The sequence below is a fragment of the Sparus aurata genome, unplaced genomic scaffold (genome assembly GCF_900880675.1).
Source record: "Sparus aurata unplaced genomic scaffold, fSpaAur1.1, whole genome shotgun sequence".
NCBI lineage: Eukaryota > Metazoa > Chordata > Actinopteri > Spariformes > Sparidae > Sparus > Sparus aurata.
Genome location: NW_022045108.1, coordinates 109,872 through 125,215, shown reverse-complemented (window position 1 = coordinate 125,215; position 15,344 = coordinate 109,872). Strand labels below are relative to the sequence as shown.

Sequence of the window (15,344 nt, the reverse complement as noted above, 5' to 3'; positions counted from 1 at the left end):
GTTTTTTGACAGCTCACCAATCGGAATCGACGTTGGCTTTGTAGTCAGGCAGACATAACAAAGTCGTCCAATCACAAAAAAATCTGAAAGGGGATTTTTGCTGTATCTTGGCTCAGGTACTTTCTTTTTCTTTTTTAAAATAAATACTCAAATGATACTCACCGAACCGATCACACATTAATACCAGAATAAATTAACGATTACCGGGAATTATTTGAAATAAGTAATGGCGTGTAATAACATGTTTATGGGGTGTTTCAGTGCTTGCTAGCTAAGGCTAGCTTCTAGCAACTAGCTAGTCACCCCGTTACGGTTAGCAGCGAGCTGTTAGCTAGCCACGTAGGAAAGCGGCAAATGTCAACGTTAGCCGAGCTAATATGTGTCTGCTTCGTGGGAGGCAGCTTTGTCAGTTTGTTCGGCTTTCAAACATCGACGACTGTGTTTGTAAAAAAATCCAGCTAACGTGTTGAAGTGTCGCTGCTTCCGTCAGCTAAAGCAGAGGGTGTCTGTGTTGTCCGCTAGCCAGTTAGCTGGGCAGTAACATGTTGAGCTGCTCCGTGTGTGTGTGTGTGTGTGTGTGTGTGTGTGTTGCAGTGAATGGCAGGCACATGACCGCCGGCGCTGAGCCCGCTGTAGACACTCGGACGGGACTCGGGCAGGACGGCGGCCACATTTCGGCCGCTGGCACTTTTGCATGTCTAGCTAACATTAGCCGGTGTGTGTCCGGCGGCGGGCTGTTTGTGCTCCGCGGAGACGTGCCTCCCGCTCCGGCTGTAGTAGTAACGTGTAACGGCACCGTGACAGCCGGCATGTGTCATTACCCAGCAGCCAGCGGGCCTTTCACCGGCTGTCAGCGGCGAGCCGGGCTGAAATCTGAGCTTTAAAATGTCGTATGATGTTAAAATTCAATGTGCAGCTCCGACTGAAGGTGCTGCAGTGACAGGAGAGAGGTGGGAGTGACCCGGCTGCCTGTCTGCCTGCCCGCCTGTCTGTCTGCCCGCCTGTCTGCCTGTCTGTCTGACTGTCTGTCTGCCCGCCTGTCTGCCTGTCTGTCTGCCTGTCTGTCTGCAGTGTTATTGTCCCTGCACTGACAGGCAGCAGCCTACTAACTCATGTCAGGACTCTGCGGTGCTGGACTCTGTGCAGTCTGACTCCACACCGCCGTGTTCTCTGGACCTCTGCAGCTGAGCTCATGTGTTCGTGACCACAGAAACTCTACCGACCTGGGCCCGTATTCACAAAGAGTCTTCAGGCTAAAAGTAGCTCCTAACAGGCGAATTTAGGAGCAACTCCTAAAAATAATGGGCGTGTCAGTCGCAAATTTAGGACTCCTAATTTTTGAAAATAAGAGTTATTCACAAAACATTTTAAGCCTAAAAGTAGCAGCTAAGTCTGGGAGAGCTTAGAAGTAGTCCAGAGGACTCCTAACTCACTAAGACCTGGTCACAGCCGAATGTTCTGGAGACGCTAAATAACTGGGAATTATTAAAACGATGTTGGATGGACCGCGAAGGGACTGAAGTTGTGGTTGAGTTGGTGAGAGACGCAATAACGTTCCCAACCAACTGAAACAATCCAATAACGCAGGAGTTACAATGTTTGGCAACACTCCGGTGTTTGTCTACGGGGAAAATGCAGCTCTTCACCTGGGACTAGTATTACCTGGAGACCTCAAGAGATTTAGAAATGATCCCACCTCGTCTGTGTTTCGTGCAGCGCATTCACTCAGGATAAGTGAAGTCTGTGTTTTAACTCTAATTTACTGACATTATCCCGGGTCGATCTCACCGGATCTCTTACTGGAGCAGCACAACGGTTAGATATGGATATTTTTAATATAATAACTGGTGAGCCTGTTGAAAGATGGAAACATGTTCCTTACCGCATGCTGCCATGCATGTAATCCATCTAATCATCTTTCCAGATTTCACTCTTCTGATGAGCCTCCTGAATTTGCACCCAAAATGCTGTCAAAACTTTCATTTATAATTCCCAACGCAGCCTCCATAATTATCAACTGGGAAAAAGGCAGAAAAAAGGTGGAAAACACAAAAAACCTTAAGAAAACAAAAAACGACCCCAAATCACAGAGATGCCGATTCACACGGGACTAATATTATCACATGACCTCTGTGTTTGGTGAAATATGGTAATTCACGGTGGAATTCTTACTTTACAAATTCACACGGGATTAAGATCACAGACGACCTCCACAATTATTACAGATTACTGGCGGTCCCCAGGTTATACTAGTCCTGTGTGAACAGGGCTTTTGAGTCAATCGGAAAAAGTTGCATTCCATCAATACACAAATTGTCTGTGACGCATGTTACGATATACTGGACATTGTTGTGAAATGGCCCGAATCAACACACGATTCCTGAATTTTACTGGAGAGTGGTTTGATGCAGCTTTTCGAGCAAATGCCGCTTTTATTGGCAATTCACGTTTTTCATCGGAATCTTCTAATTTGTAATTTTTGTCCAAAGCGTTTTTGTTTGGGGGGGGGGGGTACTTAATTTTCATCATAAATACATTTCTTTATCCAATATCTTTTCATAGGCTTTGTCATGGGCTTGTAGGCAACTTCCTTATTTTCCCTTCATGCATTGCGTAGCCTAAATGACTTTTCAATGGGCTGCCCTGTCACTCAACAGCCAATCACCGTTGTCACCGCTTCTAAGTGCGTCCTTATAAAATGACGTCATCCATAGCAACAGACAGTTACTTCTAGTTTAGGAGTTCACTGTTTTCATAACTAAAAGTAGGTCTCAGCAGCTTTGTGAATTACTCTAAAGAAACAACTCCCACATAAAACTTTTAGTCCCATTTAGGAGTCCTCCTAACGTTAAGATAAAAGTCTTTGTGAATACGGGCCCTGGGTGATAAAACCAGACAGTTCTGTGGATTCTCATCTAAAGAACAAATGAACAATAATATGGTGATTAGAATTGTTGATGGTGAATTTTCTGTCTCAGCTACTCAACAATTATTTCAGCTTCACGAACAAACATTAGGAACAACAACAGATCAGCCTGATAATGGAAACTTAGGTTGTCAGCAGATAAAGAAATTATAGCTGATAATACAAAGACAAATAGTTTTTGCTGACTTAACAGGTGCAGCATCTCCACACAGCAGCAGGTGGTGTTCAGCTTTATAGATGTGCAGCTGTGTAGAGCTGCGTAACATAGACAGGAGCCACACATGTCGTCACTGGTGTCGACACAAGGGAAAAGTTTTATCACAGCTGTGGAAGACAAGATAACCGTCACTTCCTCACACTCAGGGTTCTATATCAGTATAATCCGTATCAGCCGTGAGAGTCAGGTGCTGATCGGTTTTCATACCGGCTGTAAAGAATCCACATGGTCCATCTTTAGAAGAACTCTTCAGTTAAAGTCACTTTCTAGCGTTCTCCAGAGCTTTCAACCACATCTCATGGTTTTCCTCTGAGGGATGAGTTTACTCTGTTTCCATGGAGACGACTCATGGTGTGTGTGTGTGTGTGTGTGTGTGTGGGTGTGTGTGTTTCAGATGGTGGTTCTCAGCACTGGTTAGTCGGTCCAGATGTCGGAGGACCAGCGGCTCCAGCGGGCCGAAGCCTCCCGGCGCGGCGAGGCCGGCCTGGAGGCGGGCGAGGGCGACACGGAGCCCAGCATGCTGCTGCAGAGACTCAAAGGAACATCTCGTGAGTTAAAACAGCTTCCATCTTCAGCTCTACATGTTTGTTCTGTTATTTTTAGCTATTAAAAACATGTATGTCACCAACACTTCTGTAAAGAGGTGTGATATGAAACACCTCTAATCCTGTTTTAAGATTGAATTCCTATTAATGTCATATATCAACACACACACCCCAGACTACGGTGGCCCTGAGGGTCAATACACAACGACATTTCAGAAGACAAAACAAGATTTCCGATCAGCTCTGTGGTTCTGTGGTTCTGTGGTCCTGTGGTCCTGTGGTTCTGTGGTGCTGTGGTTCTGTGGTGCTGTGGTCCTGTGGTCCTGTGGTCCTGTGGTCCTGTGGTGCTGTGGTCCTGTGGTGCTGTGGTCCTGTGGTTCTGTGGTGCTGTGGTCCTGTGGTCCTGTGTTTCTGTGGTGCTGTGGTCCTGTGGTCCTGTGGTCCTGTGGTGCTGTGGTCCTGTGGTCCTGTGGTGCTGTGGTCCTGTGGTGCTGTGGTCCTGTGGTTCTGTGGTGCTGTGGTTCTGTGGTGCTGTGGTCCTGTGGTGCTGTGGTCCTGTGGTCCTGTGTTTCTGTGGTGCTGTGGTCCTGTGGTTCTGTGGTCCTGTGGTGCTGTGGTGCTGTGGTCCTGTGGTCCTGTGGTCCTGTGTTTCTGTGGTCCTGTGGTCCTGTGGTTCTGTGGTCCTGTGGTCCTGTGGTGCTGTGGTCCTGTGGTCCTGTGGTCCTGTGGTGCTGTGGTCCTGTGGTCCTGTGTTTCTGTGGTGCTGTGGTCCTGTGGTCCTGTGGTCCTGTGGTCCTGTGGTGCTGTGGTCCTGTGGTCCTGTGGTGCTGTGGTCCTGTGGTCCTGTGTTTCTGTGGTGCTGTGGTCCTGTGGTCCTGTGGTCCTGTGGTCCTGTGGTGCTGTGGTCCTGTGGTGCTGTGGTCCTGTGGTCCTGTGTTTCTGTGGTGCTGTGGTCCTGTGGTCCTGTGGTTCTGTGGTGCTGTGGTTCTGTGGTGCTGTGGTCCTGTGGTGCTGTGGTCCTGTGGTCCTGTGTTTCTGTGGTGCTGTGGTTCTGTGGTCCTGTGGTGCTGTGGTCCTGTGGTCCTGTGTTTCTGTGGTCCTGTGGTCCTGTGGTCCTGTGGTGCTGTGGTTCTGCGGTGCTGTGGTCCTGTGGTTCTGTGGTCCTGTGGTCCTGTGGTCCTGTGGTCCTGTGGTGCTGTGGTCCTGTGGTCCTGTGTTTCTGTGGTGCTGTGGTCCTGCGGTCATGCGGTCCTATGTTTCTGTGGTCCTGTGGTCCTGTGGTCCTGTGGTCCTGTGTTTCTGTGGTGCTGTGGTCCTGCGGTCATGCGGTCCTGTGTTTCTGTGGTCCTGTGGTCCTGTGGTCCTGTGTTTCTGTGGTCCTGTGGTCCTGTGGTGCTGTGGTCCTGTGGTTCTGTGGTGCTGTGGTCCTGTGGTCCTGTGGTCCTGTGGTCCTGTGGTTCTGTGGTGCTGTGGTCCTGTGGTTCTGTGGTCCTGTGGTGCTGTGGTCCTGCGGTCCTGCGGTGCTGCGGTCCTGCGGTGCTGCGGTGCTGCGGTCCTGCGGTTCTGCGGTGCTGTGGTCCTGTGGTCCTGCGGTGCTGCGGTGCTGTGGTCCTGTGGTGCTGTGGTCCTGTGTTTCTGTGGTCCTGTGGTCCTGTGTTTCTGTGGTGCTGTGGTCCTGTGGTCCTGTGTTTCTGTGGTCCTGTGGTCCTGTGGTCCTGTGTTTCTGTGGTGCTGTGGTCCTGTGGTCCTGTGGTGCTGTGGTCCTGTGGTCCTGTGGTGCTGTGGTCCTGTGGTCCTGTGTTTCTGTGGTGCTGTGGTGCTGTGGTCCTGTGTTTCTGTGGTGCTGTGGTCCTGTGGTCCTGTGTTTCTGTGGTCCTGTGGTTCTGTGGTGCTGTGGTCCTGTGGTCCTGTGTTTCTGTGGTGCTGTGGTCCTGTGTTTCTGTGGTGCTGTGGTCCTGTGGTCCTGTGGTCCTGTGGTTCTGTGGTGCTGTGGTCCTGTGGTCCTGTGTTTCTGTGGTGCTGTGGTCCTGTGGTCCTGTGGTGCTGTGGTCCTGTGGTCCTGTGTTTCTGTGGTGCTGTGGTCCTGTGGTCCTGTGGTGCTGTGGTCCTGTGGTTCTGTGGTCCTGTGGTCCTGTGTAGCCGTGTTTCTGTGGTCCTGTGGTCCTGTGGTGCTGTGTTTCTGTGGTGCTGTGGTCCTGTGGTGCTGTGGTGCTGTGGTCCTGTGGTCCTGTGGTGCTGTGGTCCTGTGGTCCTGTGGTCCTGTGGTGCCGTGTTTCTGTGGTCCTGTGGTCCTGTGGTCCTGTGTTTCTGTGGTGCTGTGGTCCTGTGGTGCTGTTGTCCTGTGGTCCTGTGGTCCTGTGGTCCTGTGGTTCTGTGGTTCTGTGGTCCTGTGGTCCTGTGGTGCCGTGTTTCTGTGGTCCTGTGGTCCTGTGGTCCTGTGTTCTGTGGTGCTGTGGTCCTGTGGTTCTGTGGTCCTGTGGTCCTGTGGTCCTGTGGTCCTGTGTTTCTGTGGTGCTGTGGTCCTGTGTTTCTGTGGTCCTGTGGTCCTGTGGTGCTGTGGTCCTGTGGTTCTGTGGTGCTGTGGTCCTGTGGTCCTGTGTTTCTGTGGTGCTGTGGTCCTGTGGTCCTGTGTTTCTGTGGTCCTGTGGTTCTGTGGTGCTGTGGTGCTGTGGTCCTGTGGTCCTGTGGTGCTGTGGTCCTGTGGTCCTGTGGTCCTGTGGTGCCGTGTTTCTGTGGTCCTGTGGTCCTGTGGTCCTGTGTTTCTGTGGTGCTGTGGTCCTGTGGTGCTGTTGTCCTGTGGTCCTGTGGTCCTGTGGTCCTGTGGTTCTGTGGTTCTGTGGTCCTGTGGTCCTGTGGTGCCGTGTTTCTGTGGTCCTGTGGTCCTGTGGTCCTGTGTTTCTGTGGTGCTGTGGTCCTGTGGTTCTGTGGTCCTGTGGTCCTGTGGTCCTGTGGTTCTGTGGTCCTGTGGTCCTGTGGTGCCGTGTTTCTGTGGTCCTGTGGTCCTGTGTTTCCTGTGTTTTCTGTGGTGCTGTGGTCCTGCGGTCCTGCGGTCCTGTGGTCCTGTGGTCCTGTGGTGCTGTGGTCCTGTGGTCCTGTGGTCCTGTGGTGCTGTGTTTCTGTGGTGCTGTGCTCCTGTGGTGCTGTGGTGCTGTGGTCCTGTGGTCCTGTGGTGCTGTGGTCCTGTGGTCCTGTGTTTCTGTGGTGCTGTGGTCCTGCGGTCCTGTGGTCCTGTGGTGCTGTGGTCCTGTGGTCCTGTGGTCCTGTGGTCCTGCGGTCCTGCGGTTCTGTGGTTCTGTCAGGCCTCTGTCAGATGATTGTATTCTTTCTTCTTAAATTAAATATTTTGTGAGGAAGCTGAGAAGAGTGAAGCAGCTTCAGGAGGGTTTATCTGGGTTATGTAGAGGATTTGACCGTTTGGATCAAATGAAACCCGACAGGTAACTTTAGTCTGGTTGCCAGACGAGTACATTTCTGACCCACTCACCTGCCGGGCTAAATAAAACATCGACACTGAACGGTTTAACGGCAGGTAGCTGCACTCGGCCGGCCTGAGCAGCTTCTGATTGGTTGTTCTCTGTCTTGCAGTAAGAGCGTTCAGACCAAAGTGGATCAGATTCTGGTAAGATGAAACTCTGAATGATGAAGCGGTCGATGGGTGATGTTGCAGGTGAAGCAGGGTGTGACTTGTTCCTTTTCTTCTTTCACAGCAAGATGTTCAGCGTTTCTCTGACAACGACAAGCTGTACCTGTACCTCCAGCGCCCTCGGGACCCAGCTCCGGAGACAAAGAGGTCAGACCTGCTGCTGCTCGATGAAACCTGACAGGAGGACGGATCTGTGTGTCCTACTGACCTTTACTCTGTGTGTGTGTGTGTGTGTGTGTGTGTGTGTGTGTGTGTGTGTTGCAGTGGTGGTGACTCCAGTTCGTTCAACACAGCCGATCAGCTGCACACCTGTAACTGGATCCGCAGTCACCTGGAGGAGCACTCAGACACATGTCTGCCCAAACAGGACGTCTACGAGACATACAAGTGAGAACACACACACCCACACACACACACACATTCTCACACACACACACACTCTCACACACACACACACACACACACACACACACACACACACACACACACACTCTCTCTCTCGGGTCATGTGACTCTGGCTGTCTCTGTCCTCAGGAGATACTGTGAGAACCTGCAGCATCGTCCTCTGAGCGCCGCCAACTTTGGAAAGATCATCAGAGACATTTTCCCGAACATCAAGGCCCGGCGGCTCGGCGGCAGAGGACAGTCCAAATATCCTTTAACAGCTGCTGACTGTCAGGACTGTCCATTATGTTTTCCATAAAGCCCGGCCTGGTAAAACTAGAATCCAGTAGGACCGAGCCACATTTATAAATAAGTACCTGCTGTCACATTAGCATGTTAGCACTTTCTCTGCCACTCCTGTGTCACTGACTCACTGACAGCTTCAGCAACACGTCCCGCCAGTCCTGTGGAGGACTCTGGTCATACACAGTGCTCACAGGCACACACGTCGGCACACAGGTAGGCACACAGGTATGCAGGTAGGCACACAGGTAGGCACACAGGTATGCAGGTAGGCACACAGGTAGGCACACAGGTATGCAGGTAGGCACACAGGTAGGGCAGCTAGGCACACAGGTAGGCACACAGGTATGCAGGAAGGCACACAGGTACGTAGGTAGGCAGACAGGTACATAGGTAGGCACACAGGTAGGCAGACAGGCACGCAGGTAGGCAGACAGGTACGCAGGTAGACAGACAGGTACGCAGGTAGACAGACAGGTACGCAGGTAGGCAGACAGGTACGCAGGTAGGCAGACAGGTACGCAGGTAGACAGACAGGTACGCAGGTAGGCAGACAGGTACGCAGGTTGACAGACAGGTACACAGGTTGACAGACAGGTACGCAGGTAGGCAGACAGGTACGCTGGTAGGCAGACAGGTACGTAGACAGGCAGACAGGTACGCAGACAGGCAGACAGGTACGCAGGTAGGCAGACAGGTACATAGGTAGGCACACAGGTAGGCAGACAGGCACGCAGGTAGGCAGACAGGGAGGCAGGTAGACAGACAGGTACGCAGGTAGACAGACAGGTACGCAGGTAGGCAGACAGGTAGGCAGGTAGACAGACAGGTACGTAGACAGGCAGACAGGTATGCAGGTAGGCACACAGGTACGTAGGTAGGCAGACAGGTACATAGGTAGGCACACAGGTAGGCAGACAGGTACGCAGGTAGACAGACAGGTACGCAGGTAGGCAGACAGGTAGGCAGGTAGACAGACAGGTACGCAGGTAGGCAGACAGGTAGGCAGGTAGGCACACAGGTACGTAGGTAGGCAGACAGGTACATAGGTAGGCACACAGGTAGGCAGACAGGCACGCAGGTAGGCAGACAGGTACGCAGGTAGACAGACAGGTACGCAGGTAGGCAGACAGGTAGGCAGGTAGACAGACAGGTACGTAGACAGGCAGACAGGTATGCAGGTAGGCACACAGGTACGTAGGTAGGCAGACAGGTACATAGGTAGGCACACAGGTAGGCAGACAGGTACGCAGGTAGACAGACAGGTACGCAGGTAGGCAGACAGGTAGGCAGGTAGACAGACAGGTACGCAGGTAGGCAGACAGGTAGGCAGGTAGGGCACACAGGTACGTAGGTAGGCAGACAGGTACATAGGTAGGCACACAGGTAGGCAGACAGGCACGCAGGTAGGCACACAGGTACGTAGGTAGGCAGACAGGTACATAGGTAGGCACACAGGTAGGCAGACAGGCACGCAGGTAGGCAGACAGGTACGCAGGTAGACAGACAGGTACGCAGGTAGGCAGACAGGTACGCAGGTAGACAGACAGGTACGCAGGTAGACATACAGGTACGCAGGTAGGCAGACAGGTACGCAGGTTGACAGACAGGTACACAGGTTGACAGACAGGTATGCAGGTAGGCAGACAGGTACGCAGGTAGGCAGACAGGTACGTAGACAGGCAGACAGGTACGCAGACAGGCAGACAGGTACGCAGGTAGGCAGACAGGTATGCAGGTAGGCAGACAGGTACATAGACAGGCAGACAGGTATGCAGGTAGGCAGACAGGTACATAGACAGGCAGACAGGTACGTAGGTAGGCAGACAGGTACATAGACAGGCAGACAGGTACGTAGGTAGGCAGACAGGTACATAGACAGGCAGACAGGTACACAGGTAGACAGACAGGTACGCAGGTAGGCAGACAGGTATGCAGGTAGGCAGACAGGTACATAGACAGGCAGACAGGTATGCAGGTAGGCAGACAGGTACATAGACAGGCAGACAGGTACGTAGGTAGGCAGACAGGTACATAGACAGGCAGACAGGTACGTAGGTAGGCAGACAGGTACATAGACAGGCAGACAGGTACGCAGGTAGACAGACAGGTACGCAGGTAGACAGACAGGTACGCAGGTAGGCAGACAGGTACGTAGACAGGCAGACAGGTGTGCAGGTAGGCAGACAGGTACGTAGGTAGACAGACAGGTACGTAGACAGGCAGACAGGTGTGCAGGTAGGCAGACAGGTACGTAGGTAGACAGACAGGTACGTAGACAGGCAGACAGGTACGCAGGTAGGCAGACAGGTACGTAGACAGGCAGACAGGTACGCAGGTAGGCAGACAGGTACGCAGGTAGGCAGACAGGTACGTAGACAGGCAGACAGGTACGCAGGTAGGCAGACAGGTACGTAGGTAGGCAGACAGGTACGTAGGTAGGCAGACAGGTACGTAGACAGGCAGACAGGTACGTAGACAGGCAGACAGGTACGCAGGTAGGCAGACAGGTACGTAGGTAGGCAGACAGGTACGTAGACAGGCAGACAGGTACGCAGGTAGGCAGACAGGTACGCAGGTAGGCAGACAGGTACGCAGGTAGACAGACAGGTATGCAGGTAGACAGACAGGTACGCAGGTAGGCAGACAGGTACGTAGGTAGGCAGACAGGTACGCAGGTAGACAGACAGGTACGCAGGTAGGCAGACAGGTACGTAGGTAGGCAGACAGGTACGCAGGTAGGCAGACAGGTACGCAGGTAGGCAGACAGGTACGCAGGTAGGCAGACAGGTACGTAGACAGGCAGACAGGTATGCAGGTAGGCAGACAGGTACGTAGGTAGGCAGACAGGAACGTAGACAGACAGGTATGCAGGTAGGGCAGGACAGGTACTAGTAGGCAAACAGGTACGCAGGTAGGCAGACAGGTACGTAGACAGGCAGACAGGTATGCAGGTAGGCAGACAGGAGGAGCCTGTTAGAGGCCTGCAGCAGTCACAGTTACTGGACTGAGAACTTATTTGCTGATCGCTGTCAGGGAGATTTTTACAACAAAAAGAAGCTTGTAGAATAACTTTCTGCAGGATGCTTCAGCTCCTCGGCAGCGTTTGGTTTTATTGACGCTGCAGTTGTTAGTGAGCTGTGGCCGCGTGGTGTCGAGTCTCAGACGGTTTTATGAGTCAGACTCTGTCAGAGTTGCTGGTTGAATTCCCTAACCTGTCGGCCGATACGTACTGTTACAGCGGCATCAGGAGGAAGACGGTCCTCAACATGCCTCTGCTGCCAAACCTGGACCTGAAAAACGACCCGGTACACACACACACACACACACACACACACACAGATCTTGATGCTGGCCTACAAAATGACATCATCACTGGACTACAGTACCGCCATCATGACTGAACACATAAACAGCTTCGCCCACAGAAGGTGTTTCTCTAACTTCACTTGATGTTTCCTCCTCTTCCTCGTCTTCGTCTCCAGGCGGAGCTGACCGAATTGGTCCAGACATACAAACAGGAAGTGACAGAGGCGGCGTGTGAACTGATCTGTGATTGGGGCGCAGAAGATCCTGAAGCGTTCGTTCGACACGGTGGTGGAGATCGCTCGCTACCTGATCCAGGAGCACATCGTCACCCCTCGCTGCAGCCAGGCCGAGCTCGTCACCTCTGCAGCACTCGCAGGTGTGTGTGTGCGTCTGTGTGTGTGTGTGTGTGTGTGGTGTGTGTGTGTGTGTGTGTGTGCAGATACTTCAGTATAAATGTAATCATGGATCTGTTAGTGTCACATGACGCCGTCTGTCTGACTGCAGGAGGTCCAGCCAAACCACACAAGGTCATCAAGAAAACTCCCGTCATCTCCAAAGCTGAGAGCGACGGAGCTGCTGATCAGAAGGTGATGACATCATGTGTTTCTGTCCAATCACTGCTCACGTACAGGCGATGTGTCACTGCGCTCATACGACTTCCTGTTTGTGGTTCAGAGGGAACTGGGGGATTCTTCCTCCTCGTCGTCACTGAAGCTGTCGCCTGGAGACAAATCAGCTTCAGGAGCCAAACCTTCCTCGCTGGACGCTCCGCCTCCTCCCTCCTCCTCCTCCTCCTCCTCGTCTCTGCAGCCGGCGGTGGGTCGACACCTCTGCACCTCCACCTGTGTTCACCTGTTGTTAAAAGGGTTTCATTTCATGTTCCAGTTAAATGTCTTCCCAGTTATTAATCACGGATCAGTCAGTGTTATTGATGAGTGTCTGATGTTCTGCAGGTCGAAGCCTTCATGAAGCAGTTACCCAGAATCCTCCCTCGCAGCTCCATCCCTGATAAGGCCCAGCTGTCTGTCCGCTCCTCTCCGCCGTCGCTGGCTCCCAAAGACGCCTCGGGTGTCGGGGGGGCGTCTGGACCCGGAGGCCCAGCCGCCGCCGCTGCCGCCAGCGGTGGTGGGGTGAAGGTCATCGCCATGGCAACGCTGCCCCAGCAGCAGGGCGGGCCCGTCCCCGTGATGATCCTGCCTCAGGGTTGTCTGTCCTACGAGAGGGAAAAGGTCGCTCCCCAACCACAACCTCCTCCCACTCCTCCTCAGCAGCACGCCCCCGCAGCCCCCACCTCTGTGGTCCAGAAGGCCCGAGGGAACGCCACCAAGCGCCCCCTGGAGGTGGTGACGGCCAGCGGCGCTGTGGGCGTGTCTGAGGCTCTGCTGCCAACGCTCCTCCGGTGAAACGGAAACGTGGACGACCGAGAAAACCTCGACCGCAAGACGCCCTGTCTCCTCCTCCGGGTGCTGCTGCTGCCCTGCCTCCTCAGCCCTCCCCTCCTGCACCTCCCTCCCACCCGCCCATCATCACCTCGCTGACGGGAGGAGTCATCCAGAAAGCCTCCTCTTCTTCCTCCTCCACGCAGCCTGTGCTGGAGCTGGTGATCCAGGACCAGCCAGGGTACGTTCTAAGTCCTCTGCCAGCGGTTTCGGACCCAGCTCACCGCGGCGTGGTGGTGCAGTGTCAGCCGGGCGGGGCGGTGGAGGCGGACCGCCACAGCCGCCCGCTGCTGGCCTCCAGAGTCCAGGACACCCCAGCTGGGAGCTGGCAGCGTCGGGCCGGACCCGATGGTGGAAGTCATCCAGAAAGCTCCGAGGCCGAGCAATAACAACAGCAGCGGTGGAGGCGGTCCTCCACCTGCAGCACACCTCCACCCGTCTCATCTCCCTCTGCCCACGCTGCACGAGGAGCGAGGGGAGGTGGAGATAACGCTGACGCCGCTGGAGCTGCACGTCAACCCGCCGCTGCCCGCTGTCTCCACCTCTTCTTCTCCTGCTGCTGCTCCGGCCTCCTCCATCACCTCCATCACCTCCATCACCTCCATCACTGTGGGGAAGAGTGTGGAGGAGGAGGTGCAGGAGAGCAGCAGCACCTCCTCACAGAGAGAGGGACACTAGCGCTCATCGCTCTTCTTCTTCCGCGTCTTTTTTATCAGCCTCCTCCCTCACTCAGCTTTACCTCACTGCAACAAAGCCCCGCCCCCTCGTCTCCCCTCTTCCTCACTGGTGGAAATCCCAGATTGGCGACAGCAGAGAGCCAATCACAGAGGATAGATGAAGCCAAAACCTCGACTGTCCTCCATCAGCTCCCATTGCACTTGTAAACAGACTTTAAAAAACCTGTGATTCTTTAACTGCATGTCTGTCTGTCTGTCTGTCTGTCTGTCTGTCTGACTGTCTGTCTGACTGTCTGTCTGTCTGTCTGTCTGTCTGTCTGACTGTCTGTCTGTCTGTCTGTCTGACTGTCTGTCTGTCTGTCTGTCTGTCTGTCTGTCTGTCTGACTGTCTGACTGACTGACTGACTGTCTGTCTGTCTGTCTGTCTGACTGTCTGTCTGTCTGACTGACTGTCTGTCTGTCTGACTGACTGTCTGTCTGTCTGTCTGTCTGTCTGACTGTCTGTCTGTCTGTCTGACTGTCTGACTGTCTGTCTGTCTGTCTGACTGTCTGTCTGTCTGTCTGACTGTCTGACTGACTGACTGACTGTCTGTCTGTCTGTCTGTCTGTCTGTGGCTGAAACCAGAGGAACAACTCCTCAGGCGGCTGCGCCTGAAATCAAACCTTCCTTCCTTTGTTCCTTCCTTGCCTCCTTGCCTCCTTGCCTCCTTGTATCCTTCCTCTCTAACCGTATCGTTTCCTGTGCGGAGGTGTGGTCGCCTGCTGCTTCGCTGCTTCAGATCAGCTGATTTAGAGAAAAGAAAAGAGAGATAGAAAGGCAGGAGGGAAGACGAATGAGAGAGAGACGTGTTTGAGTCAGGCCCGGGTGGAGTTCTGAGGTGGATGGATACAGGTACTACGGGTCAGAGCCTTGTGAAGGCTCTCTGAGCTAAAAATGACCTCTTTAACGAGCCTCGATTCACCTTCACGTTGTGGACTTTTAGGAAACGGGGCAATAAAAATGGAAGTTTTCCAGCCATGAACAGTTGAAGAGGCTGAAGAGAGTTTTCAGGTGAAGCGTTGAGTGTGAATCGAAGCTCGTCTCTGCAGAGTTTCTGTTCTAAACAGTTTTGATTTGTTGTGTTTGTGTCAGTGTTGATTTAGTAGATTGTGTGTGTGTGTGTGTGTGTGTGTGTGTGTGTGTGTGTGTGTGTGTGTGTGTGAGAGAGAGAGACAGGGAGGGACGAGACAGGGCCGTCATTAACTCTTCATTGTCCTAAATTATTGTGCAGAATGAGACTCGATGTGTGAATTCAGGTTTGTAAAGATTAATTAGACAAAGCCACAACGGCAGCGGCCATGTTGGTCTGTTGTGATTTGTTCTCCTGCCGAGCGGTCGGTGGAGCCGCGTGTCGTCTGAACTTCTCCTTCAGCTGTGCAGACGTCACATGTAACTAACCAGGAAGTAGTCAGTTTCATTTCAGATCTAGTTCCTCTTTCCAGACGTTTTCACCCCGAGTGCTCTTGATGCTGAACCTTTGAGACGGACGTTAGCACTTACAAAAATGTCTCCTCCTGCTTCACGCCGGACACAGTTCCACTCCTGATGAATGAAATGGTGTCAGCTGAGGCACAAAGAGCAAAGCACAAAGTTTCCTGCCACGTAGCGTAAAAACGTGAAAGATGCAGTAACAGAGAAAGAAATGGATGGATGAGGGATATTTGTAGGGAATTAGCTTCTGTAGCACTGAGGCTACGTGATTAGCCTGCTAGCTGACATAGCTGTTGTTGTATGTTGCCATGCGCCCTTTTGCACTAACTCATCGACCACCTGTCGGCGTCAGCAATGTGACAAAACTTTCAAAATAAATCAGCTCAGTTTCAGACTCTCAGTCTGATGAAAATAAGATTTAAAGATCATT

General features: G+C 52.9%; 1 pseudogene; it reads left to right on the top strand.

Annotated features, from left to right (window-relative positions):
• The first annotated feature begins 26 nt into the window (after positions 1–26).
• LOC115577675 (DNA-binding protein RFX5-like) lies at positions 27–13,680 on the top strand (annotated as a pseudogene).
• Positions 13,681–15,344: the final 1,664 nt, after the last annotated feature.